The 26,520-nt window shown below is 36.8% G+C and overlaps 1 protein-coding gene and 1 pseudogene across 2 annotated transcripts in view; one reads left to right on the forward strand and one right to left on the reverse strand.

Moving 5' to 3' along the window:
• The window catches only part of LOC148071846 (uncharacterized), a 57,994-nt pseudogene that overhangs the window by 13,349 nt on the left and 18,125 nt on the right, over positions 1-26,520 (reverse strand).
• The window catches only part of nlgn3a (neuroligin 3a), a 207,340-nt gene continuing 192,826 nt past the window's right edge, over positions 12,007-26,520 (forward strand). For both annotated transcript variants that reach the window (XM_087799797.1, XM_087799798.1), the window contains exon 1: positions 12,007-12,444. The gene's annotated coding sequence lies outside the window, so the exon portion shown is untranslated. The remainder of the gene's footprint in view (positions 12,445-26,520) is intronic.

Consider the following 26,520-nt stretch of genomic DNA (forward strand, 5'->3'; position numbering starts at 1 on the left):
TCAAGGGAATCCCAGAATCCGTCATTAGCGCAGGTCATTACGTTGAACTGTAAAGGATAGCGACGACGATCTTCCAGGGCAAGCCTCATATGCATAGTATTCTGAGTGAGTCGGTGCAATCATTGGCATTCTATTCATCTCCCTGTAGGATTTCAAGTAATAAATATGGAAATTTCATCTGGAGAACTAACCTCTTGTCTAGCTGCTTTATTTTTCCTCTCATGGAATAAACATGTGACATAAAGCCAGTCTAGAAAATGAAACCAGAGTCCAGAATCGTCCATAAAAGCTCATGTATATCCGTGGTTATATATGAATCACTGCAATTTCACCATTTAACCAACATATTTGATGTATTATGGCAGATAAACAAGTAAGGCCTTCTTGAAGACCTGATGAATAACAACCAGGGATGCACTGATATGAGAATTCTTGGCAAAAAATGTGAAGCCGAAATGAGGTACATAATGCCGGAAACCGAAACACTGAAATGATGATGCAAATTTTAATTCCCTTTGGATTCATGGCTACAACTGGGTCGTCACTAAAATCAAGACATTGTTATTGAGTAAGACGATATTCATGGATCAAGGAATAAATGAATCACGGAATTGAAAATATGTATCAGTTGGTTTAGTGTTACATGAATGGCGTTATACAACGTAACAGGTGCATCGGAGGAGCTGATCGCTATAGGTAGCTGCTTAAAGTGGACAAAAAAAAGAGAAACTTTTCTATAAAGGCTCACTGTTGCTGAGGTTTACGTCATAGGTCACTTGTGAAACAAAATGCTGTTCTATTGTATGCTCAGGCCATCATGACATGTTTGTTTTTCCGAAGTATCACTATATGTTTGTTTTTCCGAAGTATTAAATCAAGTATTAAAATACATGTTGACTATATCCAGGGTAGCGCGCACTTCTAACAGCTTTAACTTTCGTCATCTGGTTTTGGTTTCATTTCTAAAGTATTTTTCCCCAAATAAAAAATGCACCTTTGGCTGAATATACTATCCATTTGCAATTTTTCTGTGGCCTAATCTTCGGTTCAAACCTAATAACAACCAAACATCCGGGTCCTATATCTTTATGTATTTTACGTTTAAATCAGGCGGTACTTACAACAGAAAACAAAAAGGAAAAACCACCAATAAAATAATAATTTAATTACATCATAAGATATTAACTACGGACTATAAATGAATAATAATTAACAACAGTCAACTCGACATGTTTCATCATAAGGCTCCACTCCCAACCACCAATTACTAATAATCTACCGCTTTTGTTTGTACATTTTGTAAAACCAGCTTCATTTTTGATTTTGGGTTCCACAGCTATCTCTAAATAACATGAATAATATCCTAACGGTGACGGACAAGCACAATGAGATTGATATTGATTACATGGTGATAGTAAGCAATTTGCGGTGGATCAATTAGACCGGGTCATAGAAGGGGTCAAGAGGGTCTTCTCAATTACAATTCTGACACTCCGATAGATGCTTCTTCTTTCGGGTGAAAGCAGTCATTCAAAACAAAGACATCATCGGCCACATTATTACTCACGGCTTGCACGGTTTGCCTCCTTCAGAACTGCCTCGGTTCTCCGTGGCCACAATCCAACCAGGTGTTAAACCATTTCTCAGATGTTCATGCTGATAGGATTGCATCACACGGTAGCGGCAGATTTGCCCGGCACATCTGAAAGGCGCTTTATTGGATTGCGATCTGGCAACTGTGTCGGCCGCTCAAGCGAGTGTGAAGTCATTGTCATGTTCAAGAAACCAGCCTGACATGATGGGGGCCCTCGCGACGAGAAGCAGCCATCATAAGATGATGCGCCGCACAGAGGGAAGGGATATCGACACCAACAATGAGCATTTATAGTGTGTCAAGAAAGTATTTCTCACACCATTACACCATCTTTTTTGTGAAATTGTCAGTTCTCCATTCATGGAGTAGACAACATAGATCCTTACGCCAGACAATACTTTTCCATTTGTCCATTTTTTTCTGAGCCTATGTTAAGTGTAACCACCGTTGGCTGCTCTTAGCTGATGTGCTTCAGGGTTTCACGTGCATTTAAAGATGGTAGGAGTGCTAGTTAAGTTACCTTTCTATCATCGTCTGCCTTTCACTACTGACCCTTGGCATCAACAACAGTAGGGTATGAATGGTTGGCTCGAGCTCCATCTGGAATGAAACCCCAGTGGCGACTGGTGAAAAATATTCTAGGTGTGGCTTTTTACAGTCTGTGGTAATAAAAGAGAAAGAAAAAGAGAAGGCCTTCTAAAAGGAGCTATGTTTGCAGACTTCACCTTCCTCAACAGTAACATAAAAAGCTGATAATCAACAACTGAAACACAACATTTTTTAAACATTTAAATGGAATGAAATATATTTGGGATTCATATGTTGCATTTCAGGATATTGAGACTGATACTGTATTACCAAAAAAGACAGAGGCTTAACAAAACAAACACACAAAGACACAGTCAAAAATAAAACCCAATAACTTTGTAAAGTTACAACGGAAAGTGTGGAGATCGAATTAACATATCAAGAAAGGGTCCCCTGGTCTGATTTGTAATCAGTGTCGCCATTTTTCACATCCCCAAAATCATAATCTAAGACGACGATGATCGGTTACAACGCTTTACAATCTAGAGCTCTCGGGTAGACAGGGTATATTGACAGAAAAAAACCATTTTCAAGAGAATGTGAATGCAAATATAGTGTCTCAGTATGAACAATTCTACCCACATGCTCAAGCGAAACAAGAGAGTTCATGATTATTATCAAACTAAGAAAGAATAATTCAAAATTAATAAAAGTAACAATAAATTTTAACAGCCACCACCAGTAAACACCTTTTCTCTCCCTTCAGAGCTAACTTTTGTCTGACTCAAAGTAATTAAAGTAATATTGGTATACTTGCTGAAGTACCCAGTGTTGCCTGGATATTTTCAAGATACAAACCTGCACAAAATATTTCTAATGAAAAATTCAAAGGCTATTCTATTAAGTTTAATTGTCCATTTAACATGCTTGCAGGGACTTCAAATAGTGCTAGATTCATGGGCTGATCTCGACTGATTCTTAAAAATGAGGCAGAAGCTGAAAGGACAAAAAGACTTCTGACTTTTAAAAGGCTGTAACTTGCTCAATATTTGAGCTCTAATTTATTTTTAAAACCTTCCTTGGAATGACACTGAGAACATTAGCCTATGCAAGCTATTGTACCACCAACCAATCATTTTCTTTGGTTGGTTAGTATCAGTGGATGGTAGCTTTCGTTCCTGCCCATTCCAAATTGCATTTTAATTGTTTGTTTATTTTGCATTGAAGCATTTAATTTATTGGTTTTAATCAGAATGAAAATGATATGTCCAGGTATTCATTAAAGTACGTATTTTACCTTTGGATCCTTTCCTACTCATTCCAATGCTCTGTTTGCTTTTTAGCATTTTGTCTCCATTAAATACAGGAAGATTTCTAAATGAAGGGTCTTGAACGTGGCTTCTGAGACCTTACGATACCAACGCCACCAAAAAAACATTATCCTATTTTTAAGGACCTCCATTGCAAAACACAGCAAATGCTTGAAATTATATAAAACAATAACTGGTGTAAAGTAACATCATTCTTTTATAGTGCTTTGACTTTTTTAATTTACTGTTCAATATGTATTATTTGTTAAGCATTTCGGGTAAGCTTAGCCATTTTTTTTTCAGTATGGCTTTGAAGCTGAACTTGTTGTATACTGCCTCATGTTTTAGATTTTTTGGTTGCAATGAGATATTAGCTTATTTTTAACAGGAGAATCTTTCATGGCAGGGCTGTTGGTCTGCTCCTTTGGTCTTTATCCTGTCATAGACCCATCCATTTTCATGCTTACTAGCTAGCTACAAGCTAAATCTGATAAATAAGATTACAAGATAGTTGATTACAGGCAGAGAGACAGTCAGGTTGACACGACATGTGACATTATCACAGTGGTTAGTAACAACTTGACAATCCAAAGATCAATTCCCTCCAATTTTCTGAGGCTCCGCACTCACCACTCATCCTGAATACACTGAAGGCTTCTTAGGTGTGATTATATATTATTGTATTTTTAACCCCCGGCAAATATGGCCAAACACAAAAAAAAAACACAACACTTAGAATAGGAAGGAAGCTTGCGGTAAACGATTATGGATCTTCAGAACATGATTGTTGACCACTTTAATGCGTTAGAGACTTAAAAATAAAAAACACATTTCTGTTATGGCCATTACTTACTGTAAAAGTCAGTGTACCATCTTTTTTATTTTCTCAGCCACAAAATGTACCGATGGACACATAAATATACTGACAAAAATCAGTGTTGGTTAGTTTATTTGCTCAGAAATGGCTCTAAAAAACACAAGAGAGCTTTTCCATTTCAAAAAGTTCTGAAACTTTCTGGATGCACCAATTAATTGGTTAATCTCTGGTTCACATTTGTTCTGGGTCACCTTGACCCAGCGATAACACAAGGGTTGAACAGCAAAAACCACAATGAGACCAGACTGAATTCAAGCATTAATTCATTGTGTCTTTCTTTATTCATGGTGTTTCATAACTTTCCGTGTCAATACCATTATTATTCAGGTCAACATTCAAGTGGTCATACTCCAGACACCATGATTAGCAATTCAGTGAGTCATCATTAGAGTTAACATGTTAGATTACGCTAATTTAAAGACTGTGTTTAGAAAAAAAAGGCGAGCAGGGCCGTCGGCACTTGGCAACAAAAATATCCCTAAATCCTCTTTCCCACCCTAGGCAGTGACACATGCTGTGACTAACCCTTTTCCTTGGTGACGCCGCCGCCCTCATAGGGGAGGAAAGCGTGTCCTGATGAATACAGTGCACTTGCATATATTAATTATAATGACTCAGACTTTGATTAAAAGCTTTGATTATTAGGTAGCGGCTCATATCTGCTGAATGTCAAGATGTCCGGAGACGCTGGCTGAGTGGGAGCTGCTGTAATCAACTGAGTGGACGCAGTCGGGAATGGGTTTTTTTTTGGACATTTAAACAGCATTGCATGAAGATAGAAATGATTGTTTAAGCTCATACAACATAAGGAACAAACATGTAGTTTGAGAGCACACGACAGGCTGATGACGGTATTCACAAAATTATTGTTTAGCTAAGAATTGGATTTCCTCCAACATTTGTTTCTAGCAGCTTTTATTTCTCCTTCCCTTTGGTGTGGATGAATAGATTGTTAACGTAATGGTGCAGTCAATAGTTTGTCAGCGTTGACGGAGCCGGGAACAGAAATGAAATAAACTCCTTAGTAAGTAGAATTAGAAATGATTATTTTTGGAGCAGCCAGAGTCAGATAAGATGCTTTGATTCTTTTTTCACATAGGGCCAATTTCAAGCTCCATTAATACAAACTCTCTGTTAAACTTTCCCTGCTTCCAAAAAGAACAACTCTTTTTTTTTTTGTTGCCTTTTTAAAGATAAAGTATTTCTTCAATTTACTTTCAATTATTATTATTATAACTAGTAAATCATTAACACACTTTTTTTTATTACATTGTTAAACCTATTTTTGAATCTGCAGTTTTCTTTCTTTTTAAAACTCATGGGATCCACGATCTACTGATTGATTCTTATCAACTCATGCTTCACTTGTGTGAATAAAAGTTTAAAAAAGCAGCATAGTTGCTGCTACTGGAAAAAAAATGAGATTGTTTTTTCAAATCTATGTGACTTGTGTCTTTGAGGTGTTCTGTGGTCAGGTATCTCTAAGTTTTTGGTTTATAATCAGTCCTTGGTATAACACTTACTGTAGTTCGTGGAATCTTTTACATTCAACTTTATTGTCAAATAAACCTAGCGCAGATTGAGCTATATATACTGTATATAGTATGCATACATATTTTTTTATCAAATATTTAATAAGGAAGAATTCCATATTTTCAGCTCTTTAAGTGAAGTAAACCCACTAATACTCTCATATTCCTTTCAGTCTCTCTTCAAAGTTTTGGGAGTTATTTGGTGCGTAAACTTATTTTCTGTGGGTATAAGTACTGTAATATGATTGTTTACTAATTTTGCTCCAATATTAGATAGATAGATAGATACACTTTATTAACCCCATTGGAGGTCTTCTTCGGGAAGGTTAGTTGGTAAAAGAATGCAATGATATTTAAATAATTTGGATTCTCGTCCAAAAATAATGTATTTCAGAGTCAGTATCATTTAGAAATCATTGTCAAATAGGCAGAATAGAATCTGTGAAAATGTTCAGTAAATTCTGGATACTGTCAAAATAATGCGTCCACAAAGGCCTCTGTTGTGAATGTAGAACAAGGTTTCATTTATATATTTCAGTCTTTCCAAGTAAGATAGTAATCAGATGTTAGGGGTTCTAGGGAAAGTGGGTTTTATTTCGGGAAAATGACAGTATCTTTTTAAAACCTATTCAATATTTTTTCTGTTAGGCATTTGATTGACCTTCATCTACGGAGCAACATTGATTTCTACACGTATGCCATATGTATTTTGATCAAAGCTGAAATACATGTGAAGAAAGAGGCGAGTGCTTAAGGCTGAAGGCATCACAAGACTCGAGTCGGAAACGATTCCCGGCAATATGAGTCTCTTGAAATACATGTGGTGTCGTCACAGTTCAACTTGTCGGAGCTATTATCGGATGTACATTATACAACAAACAACACTCATGGAAAATAAATTGTCGAGCATGACTCACTGTCACCTTATTAGCTGGAGAATAACTGAAGCCAGAACTATAAGAACGAACGTTTTTTCCTTTTTCTTTTTTTTTATAACATCATTTGCATTACGATTAAGATGATATGTAATAAGACGGTATATAATAATAATATTATTATGGGTGTTGAACTCCATCACACAGGGGGGGAAAACTCTTTTAACAGTCAAGGTCGCAGATGAAAATGGCTGCTTCACAAAACAATCCTATAAAAATTCCTATGACATCATTTTTACTCATACTGGTAATCTCTATTTAATAGTTTAGCATTAACAATCTCTGTTCCTTTTCTTGTCTTTAACACAGACATCTTAACCCCCAGGGTCAGGGTGACCCGAAAGGTCCGAAAACAAATGTGTGTGTGGTATCCCTTGTGCCTTTGATCTGAAGTGGAACTGTCAGGGTCTGTGTTACCTTTCTGGGAGCAGTTTCAGTGTATCTGCCAATCAAATAAGGTCTGTTGTGTGGAGTCCCTCAAGATTCAGTTTTGGGTCCTTTATTATTTTCGCTGTACTTGATTCCCCTGGGTAAAATCGTTTAGAGACTCCTTTTTGCTGATGACATCCAGCTCCTAAGCTTTGGAACGATCTTCCTCTCTCTCTGTGTTTGATGGATCTACTGACTCCTTCAAGAAACATCTTAAGACATTGTTATTTGTTCAGGCTTTTTCCTAATTTTCTGGGACTCCTGTGTTTTCGTGTCTTCATCTTTTAAAGTATATATTTTAACTGTGTATTGTTTTTCATTGTTAATGCGCTTTGTGAATCTGGTCTAGAAAGGCGCTTTACAAACAACCATTTTCTTAACTTACTTTCCTTTTGAATAGCAATAAATGTATGACAATTGTGAGCCAATTTCTAAATCATACCAATATTCAGGAGAATTCAGTTAAGGTGGGCTTGAACATAAACTGGCACATATAGGGAAAGGAATGGAGGGAACATGGTGTTCATGGTGGCAAGATGAATGCGTACAAAAACTGACCTCGGGCCTCGTTCTGCTCACGTCTCATGCAGGTGCGTCATCGTCACCAGAGGCACAATAATTCTCCAACGCGAGGCTGGATTAACGGCTTGCTTGTGAGGTTTAACAAGGGTTGGCTAATAATGTCGTAGGGAACAGAAGAAGGATTGAACATTCTAACAGTTCAAAGATCAGTCAAGCGGCATCTCTCTCTCCTGGAATGAACCGAAAAGGTCAAACAGCACATTCAAGAAACCATCCGGAGAGGAATTATAGCAGTTAAGGCGTGAGACGACAAGAACCTGAGTCGCCATTTCTGTTGAAAGGTAATGCATCCAGAGAGTATCCTCATATCAGATATCGGATCATATTCAGTTAGTTAAAGGCTGTTTAATGAACAAAGATTGTGTTTTTCCTGTTTGGTTGAAACTTTTTTTTGCTTCATTCGGGCTCTGGTAAATCCAACAGCTCAGCACTGCTAACGTCGTCTGTGTTAATCCAGGATCAAAACCAGCTCTAATTGTGTTCACATAAAAGAAATTTCCGAATGATAACAATCAGATTCTGCAGTGGGAAATATATCCTTCCCACTTCAGAAATCTCACCACAGATTCACTGTGAACCAAAAATGCCACATGAATAAAAGCAAAAAAACATAATCAATCTATATAGGTGATTGTAGTGTGTAGTTGTTAGAGTGGATTTTCATTTGAATAAAAAGTCTCATATGAATAGATAAGAAAGATTGCATTTTCCTCCAGTCTAGATAATGACTATGACTTTCTATGATTGTGCGTGTATTTCACGTGTAACATTTGCTGGTCATTGCAGTGTCACAGTGACATTTTGTCAAATAACCTCAGAATTATCTTTTTTTTTTGGTCTTTTTACAGGAAGTAGTTTTTGCAAAGATGAAAGTAAGACTATAAACTAACCATCCACAAACAAGTAGAGCTTTAATTATATATTTAATGTATTATTATAATACCTCAAAGATATCTTTGTCTGTCTCTTGGCAAAATACCTTTATGTGTAATGTACAAAAAGTACATTTATTTTGACCTCGCTTTTCAGGGAATTAATTGTCTTGTCTTGTAATCTTTGTCTCTCCTTCTTAGTAAAATAATTCAGTTAAAAATGTATTGCAACCAAAGTTTGGGGAAATTTATTTAGAAATATTTTGAATAAATCGACATTTACTTGCATGATTTTGAACAGCCTGGGTTTGATTTCTGGTAAATTGTTTATTTGATTTTTATATTGGGTTTCTATAAATAAAATAGGTAAATTTAGCTACTTGGTGGAGGTATGTACTGCTTTAGTGAATATCTACTTATTATTAAACTTGGGGTAAAAAGCCATTACGAAAATAGTTTAGTAAAGTTGGGTTTTGCTTCCAATAAATTAAAAAATGTCTTAGAATGGACGGAATGGATGCAAGTGACTTTAATAAAAATTAAATGTCAAAAAAAGACTTGCAATTAATGTTGATTCGGCATTTTGTATTTTCCTCTTTGAGTGGTTGCGGTAGTAGTATTTTGATGAATTTACTTGACTGTGGCTAATAGGTCATGTTTGAAAACGCATCTTTAAAAGTGCATCAATTTGTTCATTAAATGAGGATCGGACTCGGAGTCACATAAACAAGCAATACATTCACTTCGACAACATAAAGAGTGTAAGATTTGTGACCTTCCTGATATTAACGAATGTTTTTTTTTTTGTCAGTTTAACGCTGCCTTTGCTGGAACAATAAACTCAAGCACAGATGAAGGGCAGGGAAAGTAGAACGGCATATTCACAAACAGGACACACGAGGACAGAAGAAGAATGACACTGGAGGACATTGATGATAATAGTATTGATTCCAATTGGATTTAAAGGCCTAGTAGAGGAGATGGGTTTTAAACCCAGATTAAAATCTGTCAATGAAAGAATCAGGGAGTTAAACTGTCCCAGATTTGTATCTGGCCAATAAGAATCTGGTGTCAACACATCATCTTTGCTTGCGTTTCCTCATTTGTGTTGTCGATGTTTACAAGGAACCACAGCGTCTGCTATCATTTTTTTTGAGGGGCAAACCAATCACAGTAGGAGTCCGTGTAAATCAATTTTTACTACCTGTCTGTCAACCCGTGGTTAAGTGCGTTTCCTTGTCAAACTGTGGATTTTTAGTGACGCTAAAACTAAAGGGTGTGTTTGACCCTCATCCAAGGAGCGCTCACGTGAAAAGAAAAAAGCTCAGAAGCCAAAAAAAAAGAAACCGCGAAAAGTCTTTAATTACACTCTTTGTTCAGTAAACTGAAGACGATGGCTGTCGAAGCAATATCATGCTTGGATATAGCGACGCACACATAAGACGTTTTTCTTTGAATTGATTGAATTATCTTTATTTTCTCTGGCCCGAAGACACACGTGTGTATGTATGTGTGTGTTCGTATGACTACGCCGGCTGATTAATACGTACCGAGTGTCATCTCCTCAAAGAGCGAGTGTCCCTCTCGCTGTAATATTAATCATAATCATCATTATCGGCCTCGTCCCCCTGGTGTTCGATGTGGGAGATTATGGAGGCGCAAAGGTGGCACGATAATCAGGAATAATAGAAAAGCAGATAAGAATAAACAAACAGAATGTAAGAAGAGTCCATTTATAGCAACACATTATATTTTAATGAATGGAAATGCTCATGTTTATGTTATAAATCACAATCTACAGTAGCTCCAATTAACATGCATCCAACATACTGAGTTTACTTATTAATGTTTTTTATCTTGAACACAGCGACATCAGTATCTTAATGTTTAAAGATGATTTTATGATTTCAAACTTGAACATTGGAATCAATCAATACAGATGCAAATGTGTTTAGGAACGTCTTTTTTTATCCTGTTTTCACTGTGAGGCGCTCTTGAGTTTCTTTTCAGTCCTTTTTTAAATGATTAGCTTGTTACTTAAAGACACAAAACACCAAGTCAAACTACGTCCAATTAAAGTCGTGTGTAAAATAGAAAAATAGATTTTATTGTTTTTTGGCTGTGGGCAGTTAACACTTTATCTTTTATCGTAGTTATTTTATCGACAATTTTTTACTTTTTTATTTACAATTATACTGTAAATTGCAGGCGTTTGTTGCGTCATCTTCTATTTTGCAATAAACTTCCAAATGGCAGCAGTCATTAGTCCTGCTCAGCTAAAGTGACTATCAAATTATTTGAGATCCCGGGATGACTGAGGACGAGAGGATACAGCAGCGTAGCTGATTTCCGAACAGATTTTGATTTTCTAAAACTAATAAAAGCTTCGTCAAGAGTCATGTGATCTATAAATTCTGCAACCCTAGAGTCAAGTACTTGACAATACTCAGTTATAGTTGTTCTTTAAGTATTGCAATATACTGTATCGTTGCCCCTGTATCGTGGTATGCATCACCACATATTTAACAATACTACTACCTGACCTACTATACCTTCCACTACCAGGACAGGCAACCCTATATTTGTGAATAAAAGGGGAGTTCATAGTGCAACAAAACATCGGACTCCTTAATTAGCTCAGATACATTTTTTAGCATTTGAAATGCTCAAATTGTACCGAGTGCAGAAGGACAGCAGGTGGTGCTAGCATTGGAAAATCACTTGCAAGACACAAAGTGGATATTTGTCTGCTGCTACCTTGTGTTCTGCTTTTATAGTTGTTATTATTATTTAACTGGAAAAAAGTCTCTAAATTAATGCGTTTTGCAAAAAAAAGTTATTTTTTGCTTCGATAAATTGAATGAGTAAAAATGAAGGTCACACTAAGTACAAGACACGTCGTATAATTATTGCTGTATTTGGTATTTTCTCTCTTTCCATTGTTGCCATAATAGTATTTTGATGATATCATCAATAGTCCATTTTAATGAGCACAGATGGACTGCAGAATCGAAAACTGCTTCCACGACACAAGGACTAAACAAGGAAAGCGGAACCTTTTCTTGATGCTACCTTTTTTTTAATTTTTTTTTTTTTTTTTTTATAAAATCCATCAACAGATTCCGAGATCCAGATGGTAATCTTGGACAACTACGAATCCATTATAATACTTCTTGATCCAGTTCCAGATATGTTTCAAACCCAGACGCATCATTTAAAAACCATCTACCCCATCTTGTTCTCATCAAGTTTTCAGCATCCATCTCATGTTTATACATACTTGTGTATGTCTATTTATTCTCACCAAAAAAAACGACTGCGTCTCTCTAAATCTTGAGAGGAGACTTCACGTCTCAAATGTCGCATGATTGTAAGACATAAATCCTGGCTCACTCTCATGTTTGATGCGTGTGCCCTTGGTTACCTAGTAACTCTTCTCCATCTCCAATCGGCGCTCCGGAGGAGAATAAAAAAAAAAAAAAAGAAAAACGCACGGACGCGCCGCGCGTTCACGCCGCAGCTCAGTGTTGAGCTGAGAGTCGAGAGAAGCATCCGAACACGGTGGGAGTGAGAAAAAAAAGGAGCTGCTGCTTAAACCACGAAGAGGGAAGAAAAAAAAATGAACGCGATATGAGGATAACGAGAGAGGGGTCGCGCGTCTGAGAGACACTTGAACGCAACGCGGATATTTTTGGAGTATCATTCCGGCTGCAGACATTTGCTTTTCTTATTTCAATTTTTTTATTCTAAAGAGGCATGGAGGGACTTACACGTCGACAAGGCAGGTGAGTGATTCCGGGAGGAACTTGTGAACAAAAAAACAAAAAAGCAGTTTTTAAAAATATGATGCTTATAGTTGAGCGATGGCTGGACCAGTGAACGCAGCGAGACCACTTTTGGGTAAAAGTGTAAACAGCGCGTCTGCGAGAATAATAATAATACAAAAAAAAAAGAGTGATATTTTTAAAGGGGTTGACGCAGCGCACGTACAAGACTTGAACGCTCCCCGAGTCGGAGCAGAGGTATGGATGGTGGGATGATGCTCTTGTGGCCACATTTCAACTGAGCATCACTTGTTACTTGATCGCCAAACAAAAAAGACATCTTTTGTGCGTAAGAATGTAGAAAAAAATGAAGCGGTAATCGGATTAAGTGAAATTAGTTTCTCCTTTTTTATTCCATAATTTAGAATGCGTGTTAAGATCATATGGGTCTGTAAGATCCCCCTTTTTTTCTGACAGTGCCAAGTTTATAAATCAAATCCATTTGTTAAGGAAAAACTACTGTTATTTACTGATACTATCCTCATTTTGGTGCATGACATTTCAAGAGAACAGGCAGTGAACTGTCTTGATATGAACATCCACTGTGTTACCTCAGGGTGTTGAGTTTACCTCTTGAGTGCTGTGTTAAGACAGAACAAGTAAGGTTTTTTTTTATGGCTACCCTCAGAGGACAGCCATTATTCCAGTGAAGAAAATGCCACACCAGAGTTAAGCAAATTGACAAGGTTGCAGCGTTCAAATGAAAAGCTGAAAAACATTAGCGTGATTACAAAAAAAAAAAAAAAGGGCTTGTCATTTGAATTAAACGTTATATATACAAACACTTTGTCCTTGATACGACCCAAAAGAGATTCATCATGAGGAAATGTCAACGAATTGTTGTTGTCATCGATGCAATAAGGAGCGAGTCCCTGGAAAGGACTCGGGAGAACGATCCTGGCTTTTCTTTGGCATGCACGCCACCACGCTGATGAAAGTAGCTTTTAATAGGCGACGGTAAGTAAGATGCATTTCATTTATCCGCTGTTGCTCGGGCATGTTTGTGCTCATTCAGTTTGCATCTTTAATATCTTGGGATAGACTGCCAGGGTAGTTCATTCTCTCTGTTCTATGACGTATTCCACTCTGGATGTTAAATATACATACGGTTTTAAGAATATTTGACAATCCTTTTTTTAAAAAAATATATTCCTCCATTATTTCCACTCTGTTGCTTCTACCAAGAAGTTCATCTTTGCTTTTTAAGAACCGCAGTCCTTGAATTATTTCATCTGACTCATTCATTGTATGAACAAAAGTCAGGGACGTGTTTTGTCCAAGATGGAGGCAAAAACAGCGTTTGTGGAACTATTGACACTGACACATCAAGGTGCCCAATATCACACACCTTTAACACAACGTCATTTTTTTTTTATCAATGGGCTCTTATCGTCCCAATGGAGGCTTCTCCTTTTTGACTAGTAATGAATATGAACACTGGTACAGGGACCTTCATTTCTTGGTAGTCCATTGGAAGTGAGTGAAAAAAAACTAAATTGAATGAGTCTTGGACTCCATTCAGATTCTAATGAACTTCAGGTCAACAAGTGTTGTTTAAGCTTCTCAGCTCTCTTTATAGTGAATTGTTTACTCAACATTCTTTAACAGAGAGGACAGAATGTCACTTTTTCTTCTAATTTTTGGAGGATTTGTATTTTCTGTGGAAGCTAAATGAAGCATTTCCATATAAGAAAATTGTGTTTGTTTACAACCAAAGCTTGTTTGTGAAACACAATTGATTTTTTTTCCAGCTGTTTTCTTCTTGAAAATCTTTAATTGCTGCATTTACATTTTGAAATATTTCAAGGTTTTTTTTTAAAAAGGAAAAAATACATTTTTGGTGCCACAGCTTAGTTTCTTCAAGTAACACTTTTAGAACATAAAAACACATTTCTATGGTTCCTTACTATATCTGTTTTTTTTCTCAGGGCTTTTTAAATGTTTATGAAGCATTTAAAAATAGCATAACTAGCATCAGACATATTAAGAGGACAAAAGTAAATTTAAACTTGTTGTATTTTCCCATTTAGAAACTAGTCTATTCCCAAAATGTGTGTTTATGACTGAAACTGTAATTTAGAAAGATTTTACAACACTTAAAATCAAACCCTAAGCCAATTGTGCTTATAGTACATGACTTTATTACCAAATAATGTCAACAAAAACAAACATCTTAATTCAATGGACTGACAAACTTACAAAACTGATCTCACTGAATTTCTGACAAGTAGATACATTTCTAGAGAATAAAGGTTTTGCAGGTGGAAGCTATATAGTTAGAGGGTTTTCGCAAATGTATTAAATAAAATATGAATCTTGCCTCTTGAATTCAAGCCATGTGAAATGTTCAAACGGTTCGTGATTGCCACAATGAGCTCAAATTCCGCACTTCAAACTTCATGTTTTAGGAATAGGGAACCATAAATGTGTTTCAAAAATAGCCGCCCTGCTTTAAATATTGAACAGACTTGACACCGAGACACTTCAGCAGTTGGACGACAAGCCCGCAGCAAGGACGACTTTTGACAGCAGACGTCTACAGAAATGTTGCATCACTTTTACAGATTTTCCAAATCTATTAAAAAAAAAATGTGGTTGCAATTTAAATGCATCCAAATCCTCTTAATGTCCCTCCTTATTCATAGCTGCACTAAAGATGCGACTTCTTGGGAGGTTTTAGAACTTATATTTCAATTTGATTAAATAACATATTCATGTAATTATACATAAAGTTGAGACATATTTAAGATGTAAATGTGCTAATTCACAAGTAGTGATGTTCTAAAGTACAGCCCATAATATTGAGTTTTAGTCTGTATTTCCATCTTTAGTTCTTTAAGTAGATGAACTTTGTAATGTTTGATTTTTTTTTTTACCCCCCTTTGATATTCCTAACTGTCGGGCCAGTTGGAAGCTCCATGATCCGCTTCTCTAATTACATTTTAGCAGATGCTTTAGGATGCATTTGATTTAACATCGCCGTGTGAGAGGAATATTTAAAAGTCCTGTTTTCATGTCAATAGTTGAATAACTAAAGAAACATCTTATCCAGAAAATTCAAATTATCAGGTGACAATACTTGCAGTCATTTTGTGCTGACGCAAGCAGCATTCCTATCTTTGGTGAGTTTGAAAAAAATGTGGACTAGAATAAAGACAAAGATATGCTTAAGGAATTTAAAAAGTAGTCAAAAGCTATGATATTCATTGAAATTAAATTAAAAGTCTGCACTAAACGGTAATAAATGAAAATGGAACTACTTGAGCCCTGAATACTTAAACTTAGAACTTGTTCATTTTATTTTCAACAGTTTTAGTTTTGTATTGTTTATTTGTAATTTATTTTACCCTATAAGTTGCAAGTTTGTTATTTAATAGGTTTATGTGATTCAAAATAATTTGAAGAAAATAGGAGGAGGAATAAAGTGGTAAAAAACGGGTATTGCGTTGTAATTCTTGGTGGAAAAAGATATTTAAGTTTGGATTCATGTTTAAATCTTTCAATTTCTTATGAAACAAGAACAAAAAATGGTAATGATTTGCTTAAAATCTTACCGTCAAACATCATCAAAAATGAATTGAATATTGGCTGAAACAAAACGTGCAAATACACTTATTGGATGAAAGAAAAAAGAATCAATGGAAATTTGAAATAAACACTATTCATAGTCATATGTATTTTAAGATGATCAGAATTTTCCCTGCGTGAGTGTAAAACAACACCAGCAGTACGCGGACTCTCTAAATGAATAGTGTGCGTTATCCACAATCAATACGGTTCACAGCATCGAGTGTGTTTTTATTGTTGTGTTGTTTACCTTGAGCCTCGCGTCTGCTGTAGAGAGGCTCCCGGAGACTTCATGTCTTAAACAAAGGTCAGCAATAGCTCACCTGGACCACTCTCGACTACACCCGAGTATCCTGGCCTGACTTAACATGGTGGACCCGCTAAATTGTATCGACCTCCAGAGAGTTATTTTTCCGGGCTTCAGCTTCTCTCACAAAATCTGAGCTGAGTGTGTAAGTGCTTAAGGAAGTGTTTTAGTGTCGTCACGTTGTCAGGTTTGTAGCAAAAAAAGACTGTGAACGGCCAAGAAGATCTTTTAAGACAAAGTATTACTAACCGAGTTCATTGAATATGGAATTTGGAACTTCATGGATCGCACATTTGAGAAATGGACTAAAACTGTGAGGACTTTCCTTCTGCTGTTCAGTGTTTACGGACAAATCTCTTGGCACAGCCATGGTGGAGGGTTTGGTGGCTTCATCTCTGCTTTTTGAAAATTATGTGCTGCCCGGAGATTTCTTGGTGAACTCGCTGGAATTAAAATCGGTTTCTAAGGTCAAAGCTAAACCATCGGTTGAAATACCCAGCTAGTTGATCTTTTTTAATATGCCTGGCTGTTTGTCTCCGTGGTGAGGCACCTTGAAGGAGGTCATGGGGCAGACCCAGGACACTCAGAGTCCGTCACTCAAGTGGCATAAACATACCTTTGCATTACTATGTCTGCTATAGGATAGATGGATGGATGGATAAATAACTGCAATATCAGTAGAGGTGTACACCGCTTTAGCACTTTTTTCTCTTATTTTATGATACTGTATTAATATCTAAACAAGCTGTTTTGATTGTAATGGTTATCGTAGTTTTTATGGTTTTTAATTCAATAAAGTGTTTTTTAAATAGAATAATTTAATCTCAACAGTTAACATGCACATAATCACAGCGTTATTCATTTTTGTGGTGCAACTACACTTGCCACTAGATGGCAGCAGACATTACATCCACCACAGCCACAGCCAAAGTAGGCGATGGCTGAGCACAAGAGGATGCAGGCGACTCCAGCAGCTTTTAAAACTGATTTTGTTTGGACATATTTTGGTTCCAAAGCAGTTACAAGTCTGTCGTATCGTTGCCCCAGTATCGTCAAATTCTTGCCAATACACAAGCCTGATATTAAGGTCTACGTCTACAAGTGTCTTTACCACCTAAATCAGAATCATCATATTTCTCCCCCTTTTTTTTCCTAAAGAACAGTTGGGGCATGTGTTTGCTAGTCCCTTTAATCGCAGACTCATCCAATGGCTCATCTGTTGCTAAGTCACAGGTTAGCAGAGGAAAACCTTTGGGCAATGATAGTGATTTCAAGCTTAAATTAATCTCCTTCCAAAGGCTGCAAAAAAAAAAAAAAAAAAAAAAAAAAAAGGCTCACAGTTCTGATTCTCAGGCACATTATGCTTTTTCTTCCCGGCTCTTAAACAATCCAGACAGGGATGTGCCGTGACTAATAAAGAAGGACAAACATGTCTCTTTATATTTAGGGCTCAGTCTTTCATCAAAATTGAATCCCACCTTTTCGTGAGAGAACTGCTGAGAGAGCTTTTTTTCTTTTTACACACACAGATCTGCGTTGATGTTTGTCGTTCAGAAAAATACAAAAACCTTGTCTCACTTGCAAAAAGGTTTTGGACCGAGGCTCAATGAAAAGCTTAATAACATAACATATTTAACAGAGACTTCTACATTGTTCGCGGCCCAAAAAACGTCTCCCCTGACTAGCAGGTCCGGCTGCCAAAGACCAATGTCTGCTTAGCAAACAAGATTCTTTTGGACATCGCCATTCTCACTACAAAGCAGATGTCACCCAGTATGTCTCCACTTTTGGCTGCCAGAAGTGATCTGTTTATCATTTATTTATCAATTAGATACGTTACACGCAAAGAAACACAGGCCACATCTGATGCCTACTGGCTTGAAATAAAGTGAATGCAACTGCAGTGACAAGCTTTTTTTCTTCTTTTTTTTTGTCTTTTCCAAAATAAACTCTTTAAAGATTCATCACATGGAGGGATGCATCTCAAGGTTGGGGGGGGGAAGGATTACAGCAAGAGAGGCTCAATTACAAAGATGGTCTTTACGTCGCGGCCCAGTTCATTGTATTGACTTGCCGTATGCAAATGACATGGTTGACCTTTTAAGTGTGGCGTAGGAGATTCTATCTACTGGAGCGCTGAAAGTTTGTTTACATTTTATTGATTGGATTTCACTACATCTAACAGAATATGATTAGAATCCCCACAGCGTGAAATTATCTGGATATTTTGTTGGAACAGGCGTATTAATAGAAAACATCATGCACAGTTTTTTTTGTCTTAGAAGGATTCCAAAGCTTTTGGGGGAGAAAAAAATTGAACTTTTAATCCTTTTGTTATCTCCGAGTCTAGGTGGCGGAGAAAACAAATGTGGGCCACTGGGTCACCTTGACCCAGAGATTAGACAAGGGTTAGCCGGAGGAGTTAAATTGATCCTGATCACGCTTTCTTTTTATGTATAAGTGAAGCTTTGGATCAACCCCTCTGAGAGAAGAGCATTAACGCACACAAATGCTTTTTCAAAACATTTTAAAGATGAAAATATTTTGGCCCAAAAATGACTTGCCTTTGTAGGACATAGATTAAAGGTGATTGTAGATATATCCCGATCTCTGTTTTTCCTGATACTGTATCAATATTAAACATCACTTTATCGATTCAAAATTTATATATATATATATAATTATGTATCAGTTTTAATTTTTACTTTTTATGTTGCAATTAAACCTCTGGTAGTTAGACGACAGTAGTCATTACGTCCTTCACAGCTAAAAGAATAACAGAATCCTGCAAGATCCCTGTGATGACTGGGGATGAGATGATACAGTCGAGTGAGCAGCTTTTAAAGCTGATGATTTTTTTTGGCTTAAAAACTAATGAAAGCCATTCGAAGAGTCGTGTAGAGTCAAGAGTCTGTGGAAAAAGTACTTGGGCAATACTACAAATATCTATATTGTTACCCCTGTATCGTGATTAATATCGTATCACCAGTACACACCACTACCCTTCATATGAATCGCTAAGAGACAAAGACATAAGTCAAGTTTTGTTAGAAAATGAGTCTATAAAAATGGTCTTGCTATCAAACTAAATGAGTATAATTTGTCAGCCAAACAAAAAAAAAATCAACAATTTTCAGTTACCTTTACATGGTCGATTAAAGCTTATTAGAGTTTAAACATATGTAATCATCAAACCTTTGTTCTCCCCTGTGTTCACCCCCCCCAAAAAAAACGTTTTTTTGCCTTCAAACGCTGATGATTCATAACGACCATCATGGAGGTAAATCAAGGCTTTTCTGTGTATTTTTTTTGTTACTGTTGTGAGCACAGAGATACATATTTTACATCACGCTGTGTTCCAAGCATCCATTATTGTATAATGCTATGTCTGGTTGAGAGACGCTTGCTTTTTTTTTCCTTTTCTTTTAGGATGCTTAAGAAAGAAGACTTGAATATAATGTTACCTCTATAACACAGAGGAGCATCAAGTATTAGAGAGCTAGTGCTTGAACAGATGGTGATTCTCTATGCGTGTGTGTGTGTGTGTGTGGGGGTGTGTATGTATGTGTGTGTTGTTAGATGCATTTGTTTGAGCACGGGAGCCTTTTTTTTTTCTCTTATGGAAGGGACGTTTCGCAGACTGTGAAATGGAAGTTGTTTCGGGGGGACAGTAGATTTAGTATTGTAGTTATCGTATACAGCCCGGAGTAACATTTTTTAAAACTAGTAAAAAACAGTAAAAATACTGCAAGTGTGTTTGCTATCGTTATTAATGTTTTTAACTTCAATATACTGATGAATGCAATAATGGTGATGCAGTGTAAGACTGAGATGTATTCTGCTGAATAAGGAGCCTAATTATGAAGGAGAACTCATCCGGAGGTTTATGGCTCATTAAAATTTAAAAATCTTAAGTCCAAAGTGAACAAAGGACAGAAAGAGAATGTTAACTCTTCTTTGAGGCTTAAATAAGTGAAGTCCCATCTGTTTGTGTTCAGAAAATTTCCACTTTAATCCTCATGATTAAATTTCCGTTTTCATTCCACTTAATCCACCTTGAAAACTCGCAGACAAAGTGTCGGTGAATCAACACTTACAAATCCAGTGGATGAGCGTCCCGATCCGTGTTGACGTGACGGAGTGTTTACCTCACCTGCTGCTGCTCATTATTTTTCAGTGACAAGCGATCTGGCCATTTCCGTCTCATTCTCTAAGCACCGGTGTGACTGTTGTGCTGGTCTGGCAGGACACGGAGGCGACGGTCTATCTTGTTCATGGCGTAATTTAGTAAAGATAAGGTCTGACTCAGTACCTCCAACCCACCACAGATCCTCCAGGGGCGGGCTGTTAAGAAGCTTAGTCAAAAGCCTGTCGTATGAAGACATGACATGGAGCCGGCTAAATGGGCGACGTTGGAGTGTCTTCCATCAACCTAATATCCATATATGGGTCAGCGCCATTCAGGCTGTAATCCTATTTAGTTATTCATTCTTGGTTATTAGATCTGAATTTAAAGAAATTATTAGAATTGTTGTAAATTATCCACTCACGGACAGATGAAAGCACAAGAGAGAATACAAGACGTCCTTTTTAATAGATGGCCAATTAGCCATTTGGTTGTGCTAGCTTTGGAGCGGATTTACGTGCTCATTTGTAGCGTTTTTTTTAACACATCTGTTATGTCCGCTTATCCCAGTACTAAAATGTCATTATAGATATTCAAAACACATTTAGATGTGTGAATCAAACATTACACAAAATAATAATAATAATAATAAAGGTATAATAATGTACTACATAACAGTACTACATATAATCAATTAGAAATTAAGTTTTTTTTAAATGTTTGCTTTAGGAGACTTTGGACTACATTTTGTTTGTTTTTCCAAAATCAGTATTTGAGTTGGCTTTGATTTATGAGGTTAAGCCGTAGGTTGACTTCCGTCTGCGTCATAGGTGGGCAAAGGTGCCTTGTCGGTCTTAGGTATTGTCCAAGTATGGACAGATAATAGAATGAAACACGTTTGAGTCATGTAACTGAGCTGGAGGCCGTGCAAAAAAACTGTGCAACTGCTCTGAACATCACCAACATTCATAAACCAGCGAGTCAAACAGTTAGCACGTACTACAATACCATGCTAGCCACAGCTATACTAAATTAAAAAGAAATTAATCACAAACTGTTTTATTGATAGACCACAAACCTGTCGAGTGTGTGTGTGGCAGGCGCAGCTCGTGTGTGGACTTATAAATATAACACATTAGTATCGTCCAAACACGGCTTCTGAGTATTTGTACTTCTCTTAGTTTCATGGTGGGAAGCAGGGCTAAGTTTTCATTTAGGTTTTACAATTGTGATTATTTTTAAACATTTTTTTTGCACAAAAAACATCCCAGTATCAGTACCCTGGTCGTAACCCTAGTTCTATAAATGTGTGCTCTTCCCCCTACAGACTGCCACTATGAGTTTCCTTGGGAGGTAGGTAAGCCTGTAGAGGGCAAAGCATGCATGAAGTAGAACTGTTAAATTCTTAAAATGAGGAGCAAAGTAATGAAAATGAGCAGATTCTGATTCAAATTGAAATGAATCGATCCAGAACCTAATGAATTGAAATTGAATCCATCCTGGAAACTGACAATTATACATGGCTGTATTAGCCAGTAAAACAAAAACACAAAAAACATCATAGAAAATGGTCTTTACTCTTAGGCAGAGATTTTATACTCATTTTTATTTGCCTAGATTCCATTTGCAGTGCATTACAAATAATTATAACATTTGAAGCTGACTGCTGAATTTCATAAAATTATCCATGTCATCTGCTCTGTTCCGCTCACTCATAATGGATGCTTTCATAGTGTAAAACAGGGATGTCCCGGTCAGCTAATCAATATCGGCTGCGGATTCTGCTGTCTTTGGAAGATCAGATAGCATGGGGTTTATTCACATGGTTGCACCGATGCGGTTTCCTTATGCAATTTAAGTTTCGTAATGTTTTAAGTTGGCCATGAGTCGAGGAAAACACCATATGCGCACTGTACCACCACGTCAGCTGTGTACTGTTTCCCCCGATGTCTTTGCTGAGCCTTAGTTGCCTTTGGATTCTTTTTCCAAACCCTTAATACTATACTGTGCGCGTGAGTTCCGCTGCTCTCAAAAATAATCTGAGGATTTAACCAAGTTCTTTTGTTGTAGCGAAAACTTCTCTGCCAGAACTTTTGAAGAGAAAATAGGACAACATTTGTGTAAGTTTCTTATGTTAAGTTACTTCTTTTGGATTTTTTTTTAAAAAGCTTTTTACCCTCATTTTCCACATATACCACAGTTTCTTAGCATCATGTCAAAATGGACCACGTAGAGTCGCGGCATATGTATTTCTAGCAATCAGGAGGTCACCTTGACCCAGAGACAACACAAGGGATACCGCAAACACATTTTTTATCAGGTCACTGGGTCACCTTGACCCAAGGGCAACACAGGATTAACCATACTCCAAATATTCACATTTTTATTTTATATTGTGTTTATTTAGAAAACATATCAGATGGGTACTAGATAGGTAGGACTAATCGCTCAAAACATTTTAATCAAGTCGGGACTAGTGTTGTAGTACTCGATCGGTCTAAGTCTTATCTCAGTATCAGGGTGGACTCATGATTTCTGTACAACACCAATCAAGACCTTCATCCCCTTGTTCTTTCTCTTTATTTCTCTTTGTTCTTGTTATTATTTTATTTTAATTTTTATGAATAATTGCTGTATTGCTGTGGCTAATTGGAAAAAAAAAAAACAATTTCCCGAAGGAGACCTCCTGAGGGATCAATAAAGTTCTACCTAACCTAACTTAGAAAGACAACGCATTGTCGGCAAATGCAACAATTATCAAGTGGTCTGAAAACCATACAGACAGTATCTGTAAACAGTCTCAGTCTTGTGACTCTTTGGTCTCGATATTATCTTGGTCTTGGTAGGTATGGTCTTGGTCCTACACTTCTACAGAGCAATACCACATGTTGAGTCTAGGAAGTGAAAGACATGCTGCGTTAAACTGTTACTTTGGTATCTCTTGAAAATGAATGTGATATAAATGGTTCCATCGGCACCGCTGTATTATTCGTGGACTACTAGTTTAGCAAGAGTAAAGCACTAGAAGGACTCACTGGGTCATGCACACGGGGGACACAATTAGAGGCTTCCACTCTCTCTACATTGCCACACTTTCCATCCGTTTCCTCTTTTTTTTTTTTTTTGCTCCACACATTTGCCTTTATTTTTCTCCGGGGTCCACCAGCGGTCTTGTCTGCTGTTGAGAAATTGCAGACACTAGCCACAGTGTCTTTTCCAGCGAGAGATACAAAAGGCCATGTCAGTGGCCGGTGATGAATGCGTGGCCATGTGAAGTGGAGAGCTCGGTGACGAATAGGACACCAGGCTTGTGGGTGTGTGTTAACCTCATAATACTGACAGATTACAGATTTAAATATTTTAAACCTCACAGAGCACATGTTGCTGGTGATGAAGCGAGTAGAAACGACTGCGGTAATGCAAGAGATTAATAGAGATCTTTTCTTTCACTCCCACGCTCACACACACACACACACACTGACTGTTAAACACCCCTGCCGGGCTTTCACACCAAAGGCAAAAGTTGTTCACACCTTTTAGAAATCGCCAATTGTTTAAGTTAGGTGTGATGAGAAGGTTGTTGACTGTTGAAGGATTGTGTATTGGTTGGTTATTGTTGTTCATCACGATATGGAATTAAGTGTGGATGTGTGATCTCACGGTATATCACCCACTTAACAACTGCTTTCTCAACACAACTTTATTTTGTATTGGTTTATAGTGATATTAGTTTAACAGGTTACCCTTTTTATGAGATATCAGATTATGCATGACTCTGTGGCATCATTTCTTTGTCTCTCTCCTAAATCATGGATTTGCAAGGTGCACTTAATGCATGCACATGAAAAACCTTGAGTTCTACTCTCTTTTGTTCAGGATATATAGTACTGAGAATGTCTAGAAGCTGTTTGACAATTTTGTGTGGTGTTAAGATAGGATAAATCTTTGAGGCGATACAGCAATATGATGAATTAATCGACTTATAAACTTTATTCTTCCTACTATGGCGAACCTACATACACATTTCATTAAGACATACAGTAAACATTTAAAGAATAATAACAAAACAAAAATCACAACAACAGCAACACTAATTAAAAAGGATAAAACATTTTTATTAAATTGTTTGACCGCAGTGGTCCAAAAGGAGTACCGGCATCTCTACATCTTTCTGCGAGGATGACAAGAACGGGATTAAAGATGAATCAGATTCATCATAACAGACATTGAACAAGAACATGATTGTTTTACAAATACAAAACTTGTGAAGGGTTGTCAAGTTTCATTAAACAGTGGATGAAGTTTCACAATGCACTGTCATTATCTAGAGCTCAGTAGATGGCGCTAAAAGTTTAAAAATATATGATGTCAGGTTTATTTAAGTTCGTGGTTCAGAGTCCAACATTATAAGAGCAGTGAGGGCCATCTAGCGGCATTTAAAAATTAGGAAATTTTATCGTGAAAACGTCATCAACCGTTTAACAAAACATCATAAATGAATAAGTAAAAAAATAATTAAATCAAGTGGAAGTGATAGACTATACCATAAATGCTCATCAAGCTGAAGTTGTGGGTAATGTTTTAATAGGGCTGGCTATCATCAATACCGATACCTTCACTTTCATACTGGTTACTGAACGATACTTTTTTCAATACCAATTTAATAAGATCAATTAAAAAAAAACATTACGCATAGTACAAATCTTGAGTTAAACTTTCAACTTCAAGCTTAAGGATAAAACTTAATTCAAGTGAAAAAGAACACATACAAGCAAGTGACAAAACAATTTAATAATCACTGCATTTTATCTTATTTTGGCCAAAAGTGTATTCAGCAATAGAAAAAGTAGTACTGAGGGTTTGGACAAGATAAACACAATCGTACAAGCTGTTTAACTAACTAACCCAATAAACCCATAAAATATTGCAGTCAAACACATAGCATTTAAGCTAGTTATGAATGACAACACAGAAACATGTGAACATTACATAGGTGTTTATATCACTTGGTGGTCGGCAGACATCAATTGATCGTGACCATCGTGTGCATCCCAGTGCTATAGTCGGTGCCATCCCCAGGATATCAAGATCTACGATGTGAACATGTCAAGCTGTAAACATTATAGCCAATTACCGGCAGCATTACCAAGTCTTGGTCATGTGACTGGGTACCGAGACTTGGAACCGAAAGACCCAGCATTTCTTGATACTACTAAAGCATTTTAGTTCACAAGCCTGCTCTTGGACAACCCAGATTTCGTGGTATAATAAAACAGGATAATAACATCAATAATGAGGTCACCGGTTTTAACTGTTAATAAAGATATTGGATCTTTCTTATTTCCCGATTAGGTTTCAATACCTGGCTAAGATACAGTATGTGGTTTTTTTTTCCACAAACAACAACCTGTTGTTTCACCAATATTCATCATAGTCATCCCAACGACCTCCTAGTTCAGAGCACGACACTCCAGAGTGCAGCTATAGATTTCATTATCAGTCTCAGAAGCAAGCTGAAGCTTCTGAAAGATCCACTGACCCCAGAGTGTTCCCCTGATAGCAAAAATAAATCCACATTTTGACTCGGTATAGCTTCCTCCTTCAGATATTCTCCTTGTGTTTATGGCTCAGAACATGTGAGTGAAAAGTATTTTTCGGAGTTTTTAAATCCGTACTTTAAATTAGAAATATATATTTCAGCTTGAAATAAGTTAAAACAGTTATGTTGAGGTAAAACAAAGATACAGTTATTTTACTGCAGCTCCAATCACTCATTATTTATAAATAAAACATATTTAATATCACTTAAATTGATAGTTACTTCTTTTAGCTATAGGCAAAATGTACATCGATGCTATTGTAGCAAACGGAGGACACTTGTCTTTGTCTTCATCTTAGTCCAAAAAGATGCACTTAAAAATATCAAAATACCTCCATACTGCTCGTCTGTTTTATCCCTCTTGTATTGAAGTATGGACAAAAAAAATATTCTGAAAAACTTCAATAATTGTGTATATATTAAGCTTGTTTTATAGCA

This window comes from Callionymus lyra, chromosome 9 (assembly GCF_982586985.1).
Source record: "Callionymus lyra chromosome 9, fCalLyr1.hap1.1, whole genome shotgun sequence".
Classification (NCBI taxonomy): Eukaryota; Metazoa; Chordata; class Actinopteri; order Syngnathiformes; family Callionymidae; genus Callionymus; species Callionymus lyra.